Raw genomic sequence first — 16,481 nt, forward strand, 5'->3', positions numbered from 1 at the left:
ACCTGGGCCTTAACGGCTCTTGTATGTACGTATGTACAAACATAAAATGTGTGTGTATGTATGTACGTATGTATGTATGTATGTGTGTGTGTATGCATGTATGTATGTATGTATGTATGTATGTATGTATGTATGTATGTATCTATGTATGTATGTATGTATGTATGTATGTATGTATGTGGGTCATTTGTTTAGAGTGTGAAGTTGGAGATTGGAAACATCCGGGATTTTGGATCAGAGTTCAAGTGCGGGAGGACCACATACATAAGTTACCTTGGGCATGGAACTAACATACAATAGCCTCAGTTCTGACCAAGCAGCAAAGAACAAGTGACATACAGAAAGTGACATATAGAAAGTGACTACTGATAGTGTTTCAATTGTATGGTAGTATCGTAGAAAGTATCATACCAAGTACTTAGCATCTGCAGTAACATGGGCCATTAGGGCCCTGTTCATCTTTTTACTGGGATTCTTTCGTTCGAACGGGACTGGGAAGAATCTTTCGTCCCAATGGGATTTTTATGTTTTCCGTCTTCGGTTGAGACGTTGAACTTTCTGAATGCAATACATACACATTTCGCTCACTTTTACACAGTCTGCAAAGTCTAGTCGTTTTCAGAAACGACGTAGAACGCCTATGAACCCAAGACAAGTTTGCCTTGGTAAAATCTCGACGCTAGGCGTTATCTACTAAACCTAAAAGTTGTCTGAGCTGTTATGGAAACCACTTAAAATGCTTTTGAGAGTCAGGAAAGCAAATCAAAGTTTGACGGCCCTGTCAACCAGACCGTACTCGCGCATCTCGATGGGTAGATTCGACTCTTTCATGTTCACGTCTTACGTCTGCCGATGCTGAAAATGAAATGGCACTACTTTTCACAATAGAAGCAACCCATTCAGTACTTTCAAACAGCTCTAGATCGGTCGGAAATGTCGAAATCCCGTTCAGACGAATTCGTTCGAATGGGATTTTGCTATCTAGCGTGATCTTTTGCGCGTGAAACACGACAAAACGTTAGACGCTAAACGTATCAAATCACGGCATTGCTGTCAGGATGGCCATTGAAGCTTGGAGACGTCAGGAAACGCAAGGTAAGATTCTGTTGTCCTTGTCGACCAGACCGTACTCGCGCCTTTTGACGACTCATTCGCCGTTTCATGTTCGCGTCTTACGTCTGCCGATGCTGAAAATGCAATGTCACTACTTTTCACAATAGAAGCAACTCATTCAGTACTTTGAAACAGCTCTGGATAGATTGGAAATGTCGAAATCCCATTCAGATGAATTCGTTCGAATGGGATTTTGCTATCTAGCGTGATCTTTTGCGCGCAAAACACGACAAAACGTTAGACGATAAACGTATAAAATCACGAAATTGCTGTCACGATGGCCATTGAAAGTTGTGGACGTCAGGAAAAATCAAAGCGAGTTTTTCCAGTCCTTGTCGAACAGACTGTACTCGCGCCCTATGTCGACCATTCAGTATCAGAGAGACTGAGTGCTCAGTGGTATACTACGTACGAAGAATAAAGACTCACTTAACCTACATAGCTAAAGAGTGAATGAAACAAGTATAAAAACACTTTGAGAAAATGATCGGTTTATATTTAGGGATGAGTGTGTACTTTTAATTAATTAGTTAACTTATAGATTGTTCATTGCTCATTTCTTACGTCACAATCTTTTTACGCTTTCGTCACTTGCAGCAGTTGTGTGCATCTCGACCTTTATATTTACGCTGAAGTCAAGTGTGACACTACTCTGGTATGCAATTAGAGATGTGATGTAGGAGATGATGATGGCATAAACGAAATAAGTGTGCATACCAAACACTACCTAGTAGACCCATGCATCTGATCACTTTCTCTACTTGTATTATCAGACTTTCTCTAGTTATAGTTTACAATCTAAAATAGTTAGGCTATGGTCGACTTTAGATCGCTGTAAATATAAGTTCAGAAACGCACATCCAAAGCACTATTTGGAAGAGAAATATGAATTGATGTAAATATATTTGCTATTCTTTCTTATCTAGAGATAAAACTGAAATTAATTTAAAAATTTTAAAACAGCACGTTTCACTTATCTGAAACCGTCTAAGCATAAAATACTTATTTTTTCTTTATTCAATTTTTTTATCAAATTCGTCAGTAACCCATCTACGGCGATGATGATAAGTCAGTATGTGGTAAATAGCGTGCATGGATTTGTTCTCGTATCTCCAGTTCCCTGTTTCTCCCATCCACTGCATAAAGTCATCGATTTCATGGCTCTTGCACGGCTGCACTTCGTTTTGGAAATACCAAGTTTTCAGAAAAATTTTGACTTTAGTTTGAATAGCCTTTGGAAACTTGGCTCCTACCAGGAGGTGTTCTGCTTCTTGGATTTCTTTCCCATGTCGTGAAAACTGAGCGATCTTCCAGATTTTCGGGAGCTCCGGACAGGACATGCTTTCAGCAATGCTCTAATATACCAGTTCTGTTCCAGGTATTACAATGTCCCGTCTATTTCATCAACAGTACATTCGATAACTGTAGAAAGATGAACATGTATTTGAAGCAAAAAAGAGCCAGGCTACAGCATGATACCTTCAGTTGATTCAATTCATCACTCGAATTGTTTATTTTCTGAGTATGAAATGAAAAAGACCGCGAATACAAAAAATTCGACATTAATATACATATATGCGAGATTGCTACATAATGTTTAGAGACGAATTGGGTAGGCATGCTTAGAATATTATGCACAGCAAAAATTTACCTGTTCTTTTCCGTTTTGCAGACGATCTAATATTATAATCACGTTTTATCAGTTTCCTTTCTTTGACTTTCTGTTTAACAACAACAAAAAACGTATGGAACACAGAAACACAATACACAGTGTATGAACCTTCGAAGAATAACTGCTGATAAACAATAATACACATTTTTGTGCTCAAATATGCTACTTGTAGATCACGCTCCTATACCTTGATCTGTCGGGATCTGTTGTGCCTTCAACAGAAAAGGGTACTTTTCCTGGCTTGAACGATACCTTGCATAAGCAGATTAGTGATAACCATATGTCCAAATAGATACAGTGTGTATCTGAATTTTTTTGCAGTGTTGATACCGTTAAAGAGTCATTAGCTGTAAGGTGTTCGCCTGGTGAATAAGGTTCATACAAAAATTACAATTTAGTAACAGTTAAAAATCGTCTCTTTCAAGCCGTGCATTTCTCAATTAAATCAATTACTTGATGAATTGTTGTTTCTGTCCCTGTAATGCAATCACTAGAATGTGGATCCTCATCATGGTCGTTTTCAAATAGTTCATCTTTCTGTTCTCTCTTGGATACAGTACATGTATTGTATCAGTAAATTGTATTTTGTTAGATCTATAAATTGTACGCGTACCTTTCAACGGCCCCTGTAAGAACAATTCGATGCAATATCCATGTCCTCATGTCATTGGGATTGATCTAAAATTAATGAAGTCGACGTAATGGACTCAGTTAATGTTTATACCACTCCAAATCTGCCATACGTTGCTGGCTACACGAGGATTGTCCACAGCTGCTGAAAGCATGTTCTGTAACAACAAGTATATACATTTACTTTTGGAATTAGTAGACGAGTTTATACAGACTTACCACACAAGTCCATATTCCACAATTAAATGGATCGGTTTGTTGCGGGTAATTCTAGATGCAAAAATGAAATGTATGTATGTATGTACTTATGTATGGGATTCCGACAAAGTCCATCAGCCACTGCTGTCCGGGTGGGACTTTCGGGTGCACACACCTCAGTTGGCGTCGCAGTCGGTGCTCCTGCGAGCACCTGGCCACACTGCAGGAGATCGCTTAGCACAGCCATCAGCTCCTGCTTAGAGCACAGGAACCCAGCCATCCGCCAGAGGGCATTACCGTTTAACGGCAGCTCCTTATCTATTTGCTATTTGCGATGTATATACGTACGCATGTATGTATGTATGCATGCATGCATGTATGTATGTATGTCGATGTATTATACCCCAGACTTGTACCGTGAAGTTGCTGTTGACATCATTGCCTTATATTGATCACAATTTGTAACACTGCTATGGCATACAAGAGTATACATGCATCAATGAAATTACGCTATTGCTTGTCCCAGCGGTAATCCAATCGAAACATATACTCCATATTGTATGGGTGTGGTTGGGTACGCAATATGAGCCAGTTGCAGCGTTTGCACAGGTCACGTGGAGGTAAAATATACAGATAATCAACTCACTGTCATAGCAACAGCATATACTCTGGGTAAATTTTAGAGTAAACATCAGGCTCGAATACAATACACTAAATGTCATCCAGTCTATTAGCACCTTTCCCTTATACAAACTTTCGCAAGCTATTAGCTACCAACACACAACACAACGCACTTAGGACAGACACATAACACTATTAAATCTACTAATTACGTCAGCAAGGTTACAAGCACAAACAAGTTATTTATTGATTGTTGCCCATGTAGAATGTAACGCTACAATTTGAAAAGTGGAAGAGAAGTGCAGGTGTTGCTGCTTCACATGGGCTGTCCCATTCAGCAGCATTAAAAGGTGATGCAAATCCACGCCTATACAATAAATTACATATTATGGGTATGTGGTGTTTATGGCATTATGGACGTCTCGGGCCTCAGAGCCTAGCTATGACCTCAATAATTGAACCTGCCCCCGGCTCGGTCAATTATCTCGTTGATAATCCCGTGAGGTATCGGGTCAATAAATGCCATAAAACCAGCTACCCATGTAATAACTAATACTAACATTACAATAATGCTAGTTATTAAGTAGAACATGTAGGATGAGGGTGTGTAATATTAAGAGAATCTAATTCTATACGCTTGAGATGTAGGCGCAATTCCTGAGTAGAAACTATGTTCATTGAAGAAGCGGACCTTTCTCAACGTGCGGGGGATTCGTTTGAACTTCCCGAACCCTCTCATCCTACGGCCTGCTACGTCTCAGCTGTACCTATGCATTTATCCCAGATGTGGAGACACGAAAGCTACAACACGACGCTTTACCCATTTTTACTAGTTTAGTATCGCTGCAAAGGCCAAACCTTCCAATTGCGCACAGAAATATAGCATGAGCAATTGAGAGCATTTGTGAAGAGGGGGCTTGTTCTCAATGCTCCTATCTAAATCCGCCACTGCAGCCTCTAAGAAACAGTTCTTTCAAAAATCTCGACGTCTGCATAATTCTTCATAATAAATTTTTGTACCTTAGGACAGTGCACGCCCACAGAAAATGCAGTAAAGGGAAACTCCCATGGTTTTGTGTGTAAGTTTCAGATGCCAGGCACTAGTGTGAGTGATAAATCTATCAATGATTAACAGCGCTCACCCTTCTCCTATTGCAAGCAGAAGCTTGTAAATTATGGGGTTGTAACTGTGTAGTCTGTCGACGTTATATATTATGAGGCCATTCGTTCATGATGCGAACAGTACAACGCTAATATACGTGGGAGCTGCCAGATGTAGACTTGGACATGGCTGACATTGAACATTACCGTTTTGAGTCTGAGCGTAGAGTAGTTGATGATTCTTGGAGTACGGAAGATGCAGATAATACGAAAAATGTAGACGGTGACGACGGAAGAAGATCAAATGCAGTTGAAGATGGCGAGAGAGTGGGCAACACGGAGTGGTGTAGCTGTGGAACGTGTGCTATCAAGCCTACCAGTAAAGAATGTCTTTGTTGGCAAGAAATGGATCAACTAGACTAAATGTTGCATTGTTTCAGTTGCATCACTCAGCACGAGTATTTTTCTTCTGTGTGCCTAAATAGATGGGTGCTGCGCACAGCGGTGGTAGAAATGGTTAAAGTGAGACAGAATTCCATCACGAAGCCTCTAACCTGCAGGTTAGTAGTGTGGTAGAACGTACTGAAGTCGTTTGCGTCATGTAAATACTTGACATTACAGATTGTTGAGATTGACATCTTCCCAGCAGTTTATATACTGGGTACACAGGAAAATGAGCAGGGAAGTAAGAAGAGTGCTATCAGCATGTGTTGTGACGTTTATCAGAGAACACTTTTTTTTTATAAAACTAAGGAATATGTTGGATTTCAAGAAAGTGTTGATGGACCACAGTGGCCAGTGTAAAAGTTTTTAGCTAGCTAGCGTCAGAATCTGCTTTTGTAGTTTACTGTAACAGTTTCCTTGAGTAGTCCAAGCATTGCTGCAATATTAAGCTCAAAGTTCAGTGACTTGTGGGTAGTGCTCCTTCTCTCAAGAACTGCAGCTAGTATATCGTTAAGGTCTCTATGGAACTTTGGCTCCATTATGGGTTTTGCAATCCATTGTTTTTGGCTTTAGGAATAACAAATTTGTACCTCTTTCGTGCACGCGCTGTTGTAGCTTGGCTTATGTCAACATTATTGTTGTGATCACTGGATTCTTAGTGTGATTAACTGGATTCACGACTTTAGACTTATCCTAAGATGACCAACAGATGCGACTGGATGACCATTCTCAGCCTTCCACTACTGTCAACACTCACGAGGATCTTTATAGGGACACCAGGCTAGCTTACGATATTGCATGTGCCCCTGCTAAATTTGCAAAGGCTATGGAACAAGTGCTTTACGGCCTGGAAGGTGTTGGTGACTACATTGATGATTTGTTGGTGACAGGGGACACCGTAGAGGCACACGGAAACAACCTGTGAAATGTCCTTACAACACTACAGGAACATGGCCTTAAATTGCAAAAAGGAAAGTGTCGTTTCTTTCAGCCCTCCGTTGAGTTCCTGGAGCAGTGAATTGATGCTCAAGCAGTTCATGTCAATCTAACTTAGGAGGAGCATTACAAATGACCTCAGCCGGAAACAGTGTCTCAACTACAATCATTTTTGGGCATGTTTCAGTACCATAGACGATTCATTTCGCATCTATCAACATTGCTTCATCCACTCACCAGACTGCTACAAAATGGGGCTGGTTGGAGTTGGACAGCACAGTGTGAACAAGCTATTACATCAGTCAAACAACAGTTGACAAGTGCCACTGTCCTCACTGCATACAATCCTGACTTACAATTACGGCTGACAATTACGGCTGGCAACAGATGCTTCCGCTTTTCGTGTTGGACCTGTTATATCAGACATAATGCCTAATGGAGAAGAGCGTCCAATTGCTTATGATTCGAGAACATTGACGGCCAGTGAAAAGAAATATGCTCAGATAAAACGCGAGACCCTGGGCATCATATCGGGGATAAATAAAATTCACCAGTTCAGACCATTCGTACCAGCTAGTCACCATAAACATTTGTTTACGATTTATGGCTCGAAAAACGGAGTTTCCACTATGCCAGCAACTCGTTTACAGAGATGGGCCCTTACTCTGTCGTCATACTCATACTCTATAGAATTCAAGTATTCTAAGAAGAACGCCACTGCTGATTCTTTGTCGCGACTGCTTTGTCCAGGGTTGGAGAGTAACTTCATCACACAGTCTGAATGGGTCTGTACTATTGATCACCTGCGATGGTTTTCTCTTACTGCTAAGCAACTAGCAACAGCCACCAGACAGGATTCAATTACCTCAAAGGGTCTTCACTGGACAAAGACCAGATGGCCCACCCAATGTCAATATGAAGATTCACGCCCCTATTTTAATAGGAAATGGGAGCTGTCAGTCTCTTAAGATTGTTTTGTTTGGGGAAATCGAGTCATCCATTCCACATCTGATCGCTCCCGTCTACTTCAGGAACTGCATGACGACAATGATGGGGCCTCTCGCATGAAAAGCATGACCAGAAGCCGCCTTTGGTGGTCCCAGCTGGATGCAGCCGCTGAGGATATTGCCCGTTTTTGTAACACATGTCAACATTTGCAGCCAAACCCAACCAGTGCCCCATTACATAGCTGGTCGTGGACCAGCACTCCTTGGGACCGGGTCCTCATTGACATTGCTAAGTTAGATGGCACCGATTTTTTAATTCTGGTAGATGCCCACTCCAATTGCCTGGAAGCAATTTACATGTCTCACTCCACAACGGCGCAGTCCACCATTCAGGCATTGCGGAAAAGGTTTGCTACAGATGGCTTTCCAGCAGAGCTGGTTCCAGACAACGGGCCGCTTCTCACGTCTGAGGAATTCGCAACATTTGTGAAACAGAATGGGAAACGCATATTCGAAGCCCAAATTTTCATTCAGCTATCACTGGTTTGGCGAAACGAGCAGTGCGATCTTTGTAGAGCGGAATGAAAAACTAAGCCGTACGCCCCTACAGATCAAGCTGGCAGCATGGCTTTTACATTACGGGACCACTCAGCACACCACCACTGGAGAACCACCATGCGAGCTCGTCATGCGCCGCACTCTTCGCACACGATTTACTATTCTGCATCCATCTGTACCTGAAATGGTTTTCCAATTGCAGGATGCTCAGAAATTATGCCATAACAAGCGTTTCCCCGTTACGCTCATTCTCAGTGGGAGATACTGCCATAGTGCGTGATTACCAAACTCAAGAGCCAAAGAGGAGCCCGGGTATCGGTATACAGGTTTTAGGCCCTCTCAAGTACCATGTTTCCCTGCCTCAATGGGGTGTTACATGGAAACACTACATTGATCAGCTAAGGTCGCGTGTGGACCCACATTAATCTACTGACAACATTATTATATCCCGCCAAATGGCACCAGAAGCTGACGACGATCCAATTCACTTCAAAGAATCAATTCCCCGCGTGGTTATGTCTGGATAAACTTCACATGACACCGACAACTATCAGAGTACTCAACCTCCAGCCGTCAGCACTGCCGAATCTCTTGTTTCTGACAATCATCTACAAGGGGTAGCATGAAACAGCCTTCCACTGATTCAGTCACTCAGAGCTCTTCTATTCAGAGCACTTCTCCAAACAACACCACTGATAGACTTGCAACAACACGAGGAGAAGACCCCATCTTACGTCAATTCAAGAGAGAAAGAAAACAACCAGATAGACTAGACATGTATGTCATTGGATACAGTTGCTCTTTGTGTTTTTTGGCTGTTTGGGTATCATACTTGTAGTTACAAGACAATGTGTTGAGTTGAGTTGAATTTTGAAGGGAAAAGATGTGGTAGAGTGGGTGGTAGATGCCCATGCGCAGTCTTAGGCGGAACAACAGAATACACTTTAGTGTTACCACATTTACAATGCTTGATCCATAGCCCATGTCATAAGAACACTACATCTGCGCCTTCAAGTAAGGTAATTTGTCAGAGTTACAAGTCTGTATGATACCATACAATCTATAGGCGGACATTTCTACATGCCAAGGTTTATTATTATTATAATACCGCGTTGGTAATAATGTGCGTATCTTTCCATGAATGCGGAATCAAAATACAAGATGTCTTACTAACGCCACTTTCAATCCCACGCAAATGATCCTGACGCACGCACATGTAGGGACACAGACACCTAAAACTTGCCTATTTATACAAACGGTAGACTTGCTGTGAGGCCCTTATTTGTCGCATATCTGTTTCACATCACCCAGGCTCTCTCAAACTGACGCTGGCGGCAGGTCATTACCATTATCCATTATGTACATGTGACACTGGAAGTCAGCGGGCACAGTGTAAATTATTACAACAAAACAGATCAGCATCCGGCAACTAAAGTGCGTTCAGGAATTAGAGCGACTGGTGGAATGTAGGGTACACCCTAAGACGTGGCGTAGTGCTTGTGTAAACAGATGTTATGTTGTCACAGAAGGCAATTAGCATCTATGTTTCAGAGCGTTTGGTGTCAATGACAAACTAGGTAACTATATTGTTACGTGAAAGTGTACGTATGAACGTGTTGCCTCTGGCTGCCTCGCTGGCTTGAAACGCGGTTTGCTTCATGATGCAATGATATACTAAAAATTGCACTTTTGCTATAACCCATGACAACAGACCTGGATGTTTCTATGCGCTCACTGGTTGTATGTGTCAGTTGCCTCTTCTAGGAACAGCTTTAAGTACCAGATACATACACTCATTTACTTCTGGCTCAGAGAAGCGTCTGGAAACCAAGAGAACTTGACTAATTTGACCATACCAGAACCAAACTGACCAGCCATTTAGTGCATTCTTGAGTGTTAATGACATCCATTTGAGGACTTTGACCTACAGTTATGCTGCACAGCACAAAACAGGGATTGGTGGGTTTACGATGGAAAACATCAAGCGTCTGTGTAGAGAAAGTCTAGCAAACGTTACTGTGGAAAAGTGGGCAAACTGCGTGAGGCACGTACGTGAGAAGGTGGAGAAGCATTACAGGACAATACACGGTGTGTTAGACGACGTTGTAGAGCAGATGGTCATTGAATTCGAAGTTGGTCCTGAATCAGAAGATTCGTCGTCGTCTGAAACTGAAAGTTCCAAGGATGAAGAGTAGAAACGGACCCTAGACGCACTCTTTCCTAGCTAGCTGACACCCCAACTGGGAAGTTTACTGTGTTAGGTTACTGTTAACAGCCTGCTAGCCATAACAATTATGTACTTAGCTTTATGCAATTAACCCTAATCCCGCCTTAGTCCCGCCTTTCTCCGCCCCTTAACTCATTAAAATACAAGAAATTGGCTCTATTAACTTCAGCTACGTTTCTGTAGCCCAACAGTGAGTGTAATTAGATCCGCCAAGTGAAGAGCTTTCGATTGATACCAATATCCGCCCGGAGGGCAACATCTTTGTCGCGCAAATGGCCACATTCCACCATTTTCTCTAATACGTGAACGCACTTTAGAGGTAATACAATTCTAGTCATCGTCGTACCAATGGCAGCTAGAGTGACTTTATCATCTATTGGACGATCTTTGTGTTGTTCTAGCCCTCCAGGTCTTTCTTGGAGATTTACAGTAAACCGTGTAGATAACAGCAGACATCCCGAATTATAAAAGGAGACACCAAAGATGGTTCAGACGTATGCCATGTGCTCCGGTCATATTGCAAATGCGCATTACATGAATAATGGCGAAATGGTAAAATCAGTACGGCCCTGTCGTTCGGCAGCGGGCGGGTGATGTGAAACGGACGTGCAACAAATAGGTGCCAAACGCAATCACTGTATATATTTACAGAGTCTAAAGCTCCATATAAAATATTCATGCGTCCGTGTGAGTTCCTCATGCGATTAGCATGAAACAGTCGCCTCCGTGTGAGATTTTTATTTTTATGCGGTGATAAATTCTGGATGGGAATCTCATAAGATTCACATAAGAAGTTCATACGTTACAGGCTAGTCAGCATGACCTTCGCATGAAACGTAAGTCCGGTCGAGCTCCGCACGAGTATTTGAGCTGCACATGAGTGCTCTGAATGAGTAATTCAGCTCATCATAAGTAATTAAGCTCCGCGTGAGAACTTCGCGTAAGTATATTGAGTTTAACGTACGCTAGATGACTGGAGCTAGTGCTATATACTCTGCTGACTTGCCTTTTCTTTCCAAGTGGAGTGTAGACTCATGAATGTCCCATGTAGAGACCTTATAGACATGTTCAAGTTCAGTCGGTCGCCCATACTATCCATCTCGGCAATTTAGGCGCCTACCAGACTAAGTTAAAGAAATCTTCAGCAGCGCATGCTTTGCAAAATAGGCGCTGTAATCTTATACCTGTAGGCATGACAGCCCGTCGGAACCAGATGTCAGTGTTCATTTACTTCTTACCATCGCTACGGACCGGAAAACGCTGAATCGTAAGGTAAACTACGTGTACAAGTCTCTGCCCATGATCTTGCGCACCTGTGATAGCTGGCCTGAATCACTAACCCTAAAGTACTACTTTCTTTTAGGCAGCTTTCCGTGACGACTTTGGAGAAAAGCTGCTGAGAGCGCGCTGTCGTAGGCTGAAGTTGCTACACATTCCGACACGTACGAAGAAAGAGGAAGTCACAAAGTCATTCAGACGCCAAGAACAGGAAACACTTTCGTCGGACTCATACGTCGAATCGTACAGATGCTTATGCGATCGATCATTCCACATGCGATTTCCTAGCGATTTCTCGTGCGATTCTCATGAGTTTCCTCGTGCGATTCCACTTGCAATTCCTCATGCGATTCCTCGTGCGATATTCCTCATGCGATTCCTGTTGCAATATCCTCATGCGACATTCCTCATGCGATATTCCTCATACGATATTCGCCACCTATGTAAAATCTTCGTGCGTTTTGCATGAGCGTTTCATGGGAATCTCATGTGACTATCATGCGGTCGCATAATCAAGCAAACACTCATTTACATACATTGGGTTGCCAAAAGTCTTGGTAGGGTGCGCAAATAGCGAATTTCGTAAGTTCTTTGCCTTCATAATTGTACCCACAAGTGTCATGAGAAACACAATCTATAAGATGATGTTCTTAGATTATTCAGGCATCTCTTGAAGTTCAAGAAGACAACACAGGAGTCTTTCTGAGCTACTATGTCAAGACGAAAGGAACTGACAGTCGAAGAGCGATTACAGATTGTTGGGATGGTGAAGGCAGGGATGACAATGTCAGCTGCAGCCCAAAGGATAAAGAGGCCACTTTCCTCAATGGCAAGCATAGTAAAGTAGTACAGAACAACTGGATCAGTAGCTAACAAGAACAGAAGTGGAAGACCTCAGAAAGCAACACCGTGATCTGCACCACCTGCAGAAGATCGTCAAGGATGACAGGAAGGTTTCTTGCAAGGACATCTGTCAGAAATAGAGCCAAGCGTCTCAAAAGTCTTTCAGTCAAAGAACAGCTAGAAGAAGATTGAAGGAACTGGGATCTAGAGAACGAGCAGCTCGGAAGAAACCCTTCATTAGCGACATCAACAAAAGACGTAGAGTACAGTGGGCCCACGAGCACAAAGGCATGACTGTAGAAGAGTGGGGAAATATTGTATTTACCGATGAGAGCAAGATTAGACTAAATGAAAGTGATGGCTGAGTGTACATATGGCAAAAATCTACGGAAGAGTGGCTGCCCATGTGCACAGTGGAACTGTCAGCAAGGGATATCATGGATGATCTGGGGAGCAATTTCAAGTGAAGGTGTTGGTCCTCTTGATCTCATCAAGGGTAGTGTAACAGGACAGAAATACATCAAAACTCTTAATGAACATTTTCTCCCTCTCGTGAAAACACGAGAAGCTAGTGGAAAGCCTACATTTCTGCAAGATGACAGTACAACCGTCCATCGTGCAAAGATTGTGACCAAATGAAAAAAGGATCGGGGAGTACTGTCATTACCTTGGCTGGCTCAAAGTCCTGACCTCAATCCAATAGAAAACCTTTGGGCATTGCTCAAAGAAAAAGTTCGCAACCGAATTTGTGGTCCACCCAGCAAGGAAGAATTGAAAAAGGCAATCACATATGAGTGGCAGAAACTACCAATGGCACTAATTCAATATTAGTATCATCCATGAAAAGCAGGATTGTTGCTGTAATTAAAGCTAAGGAATACTCTTCTAAGTACTAGCAAAGCAAATTGTATATGGATAGATTCTTCTAGCATGTTGAGTTTACAAACAGTATAAAAAACAAACTTGCATGGGTCAAGAGCGAGCCCTACCAAGACTTTTGGCAACCCACTGTAGTACGGACCGCATAAGGAGTATCGTATGAAGAATCGCATAAGGAATAGCATGAGGAAAATCGAATGAGGAATCGCATGTGGATCGCATAAGGAATAGCACGAAGATACTAATGAGAATCGCACGAGGAATCGCTAGGCAATCGCATGTGAAACGGTCAATCGCATAAGCAGCTGTAGGATCGACGTATGAGTGCGATGCAAGTGTTCCTCTTCTGGCATCTGAATGACTTTGTGACTTCCTCTTTCGTCGTACATGTCTGAATGTATAGCAACTTCCGCCTACGATAGCGCGCTCTCTGCAGCTATTCTCCAAAGTCGTCACGAAAGCTGCCTGAACGAAAGTAGTACTCTAGGGTTAGCGTTTTACGCGAGCGATCTAGGGTGTCATTCACGTATACGCGAGCTATCACTAGTGCGCAAGATCATGGGCAGAGACTTGTACACGTAGATTACTTTGCGAATCAGCGTTTTTACTCTGTAACTATGGTAAGAAGTAAAAGAACACTAAAATCTGGTTCCGGACCGGCTTTCTCGCCTACAGATATAAAACTCCAGCGTCTATTTTGCAGAGCATGCGCTGTTGAAGATTTCTTTGACTTAGTCTGGTAGGCGCCTACATTGGCTAGATGGATACTGTGGGCGACCGACTGAACTTGACCATGCCTACAAGGTCTCTACATGGGACATTGATGAGTCTACTGTACACTGCACTTGGAAAGAAAAGGCAAGTCAGATTACTACATCCTAGAATCAGTCATCTAGCGTACGTTAACCTCAAGTATACTAACGCGAAGTGCTCACGCGGAGCTGAATTAAGTATGCGGAGCCGAGTTACTCATGCGGTGCACAAATAGTCGTGCGGAGCTAGAAGTCGAACGGATTTTCGTTTCATGCAAAGATCGTGCAGACTAGCTTGTAACGAATGAACTTCTCATGCCAATCTCATGAGAATCCCATCCAGACTTCATCTCAGCATTGAAATCGGGATAATCTCACGCGGAAGCAGCTGTTTAATGCGGATCGCAAGAGAAACTCACACAGATGCATGAAGATTTGACATAGGGTCATTCAATTCTTCATGCGATATTCCTCATGTGGTCCGTAAAAGGTAACTGCAACGCGAAATTTAAAATCTTTTTATGCTGGAAATTGATAGTTCTATTTGCATACATGACAGGAAGAGTTGTTTTAGATTTTTGAGTTAACTGTTCGCTGCGATATAGCAGATCAACGTTGCTTCCGGTTCTTCAACATCCGGTGAAGCGTTGTAAGGGCGTGGTGTGTAGTGTGACGTCACAGACGGGTGTCTCCACGCTAGCGTGTATCGTAAGCAAAGGAATCTGTGGCGAAAGAATGGTTCGGTGTTGCGTGGCTGCAGAATGCACCAATTTGTGCAAGAAATACGCAATCGTATTTCGATTTCCGAAAATCCCCAAGCTAAGAGAGTGGGAATCGCAACTAGGGAAGACAATTGCAGAGACGTTTGTGTCGTCCGGGCGACTACAACTAAGTACGACTTGCCTTACTGAGTGGACAGGAGTCTGTAGTAGCCACGTTTAGCCTGATTGCTTTGAGATACGTACAGTCAGGTCTATTCCAGGTCTTGGTCTGGGTTGTAGAAAAGCGAAATTGAGACAACTATTTTCCATCTACCTGGTTCCACACTTCAAGATCGCAGCAGCCTGGAACCTTCGCAAAAGAAAAGGAGAGCCGTATTTGAGAAGGGGGAGGGTAAGGAAGACTCTCGTGCAGGATTAAAAGTAATGCAATGAAGGAGAGGTTAGCTAGACTCTTGACTATCTATAGACTCGCATCTAGCTGCTTGATCATCATGTGTAGTGAATGCAGTCCTATTCATTACAGTATACTGTACAGTGAAGTCAAACCTTGTGTCAACATGAATTCAACGTACGAACTTCAACTCATTTTGTTCTCTTTCTCACAGCAATAGCTAGAGTTTTGCACTGACTCGCCACTGTGCCATATTGTCATTATTATCGCGTCATGATTTGACACTGCCTCAAAATACATTTTGACAGCACACGCACTCCAAACGAGTACACATGTACCTATCCATCATCTCACAACGACCGCAGCTGCACCTGTGATGGTTTTTTACTTGCCCGGATGTGTTTCGATTACGTTTGCTACTCATACTTCTTCTTTCAATGATGACAGACTATCTGGTAGCCTGTCCTCTTCCTCGTCCGCTTCCAAGACAGCAGGTGATGTCAAAGCTTCAGAGACACTGTCGCTGAGCTCGCACCTGTGTGGTCTAATCACTCTAATGGCTCCCAGCAGATCTTCTTCATCCTGCGATTCATGCGATGACGGAACGTTATCATCACGTAAAACCTCCTGAGGGCTTCAGAATAATAACTGTTGCTGCTGTCGCCTTTTACCTAGCAGCGTTGCCTTGGATAAGAAGATGTAGTCATTTTTACAGGCCGCAGACTAGACAGACGCTTAGGCGTCTCCCCTATGTGACGTCTACACTACACCACGGCCGTTGTAACGCGTTACCGGAACTTAAAAAAACCGAAGCAACTTTGACCTGCTATATCTCAGCGAAGACCTGACTCAAAAATCTAAAATTATTTTTCCTGTCATGTATGCAACCAGAACTATCAATTTCCAACATAAATTATTTTAATTTTTGCGTTGCAGTTACCCTTACTTATTATGTTAAAGGGGAACTCCCACGAAATTACAAGTAACGTTCTCGTGATAGTACTAAGTGCCTGACTCTATTGGACCTTTCTTTCTTAATACAACTCTTTCTGAACGGAGAAATTGAGCTTCCAACATGGGGGCGTAACCTTATGGTAGTCGCCATTTTGAAATGATGACATACGAATATCTTACTCGCGTATGTTGCTCTGTGTAGCGAGGATATATCG

General features: G+C 42.7%; 1 long non-coding RNA gene across 8 annotated transcripts; it reads right to left on the bottom strand.

Moving 5' to 3' along the window:
• Window positions 1–2,005: 2,005 nt before the first annotated feature.
• LOC134182677 (uncharacterized) lies at window positions 2,006–6,589 on the bottom strand. 8 transcript variants are annotated; one of them, XR_009970396.1, is made up of 9 exons: window positions 3,635–6,589; window positions 3,529–3,573; window positions 3,399–3,463; window positions 3,239–3,331; window positions 2,973–3,147; window positions 2,894–2,909; window positions 2,765–2,834; window positions 2,593–2,631; window positions 2,006–2,535 (listed from the first exon to the last, which is right to left on the bottom strand). It is a non-coding gene; the product is annotated as an uncharacterized LOC134182677 (long non-coding RNA). The 8 variants fall into 8 exon arrangements; XR_009970395.1 differs by having other exon boundaries at window positions 2,894–2,906; window positions 2,973–3,037; window positions 3,116–3,147; window positions 3,529–6,589; XR_009970392.1 differs by having other exon boundaries at window positions 2,973–3,037; window positions 3,116–3,147; window positions 3,529–6,589.
• Window positions 6,590–16,481: the final 9,892 nt, after the last annotated feature.

The sequence above is a fragment of the Corticium candelabrum genome, chromosome 7, assembly GCF_963422355.1.
Source record: "Corticium candelabrum chromosome 7, ooCorCand1.1, whole genome shotgun sequence".
Lineage (NCBI taxonomy): Eukaryota > Metazoa > Porifera > Homoscleromorpha > Homosclerophorida > Plakinidae > Corticium > Corticium candelabrum.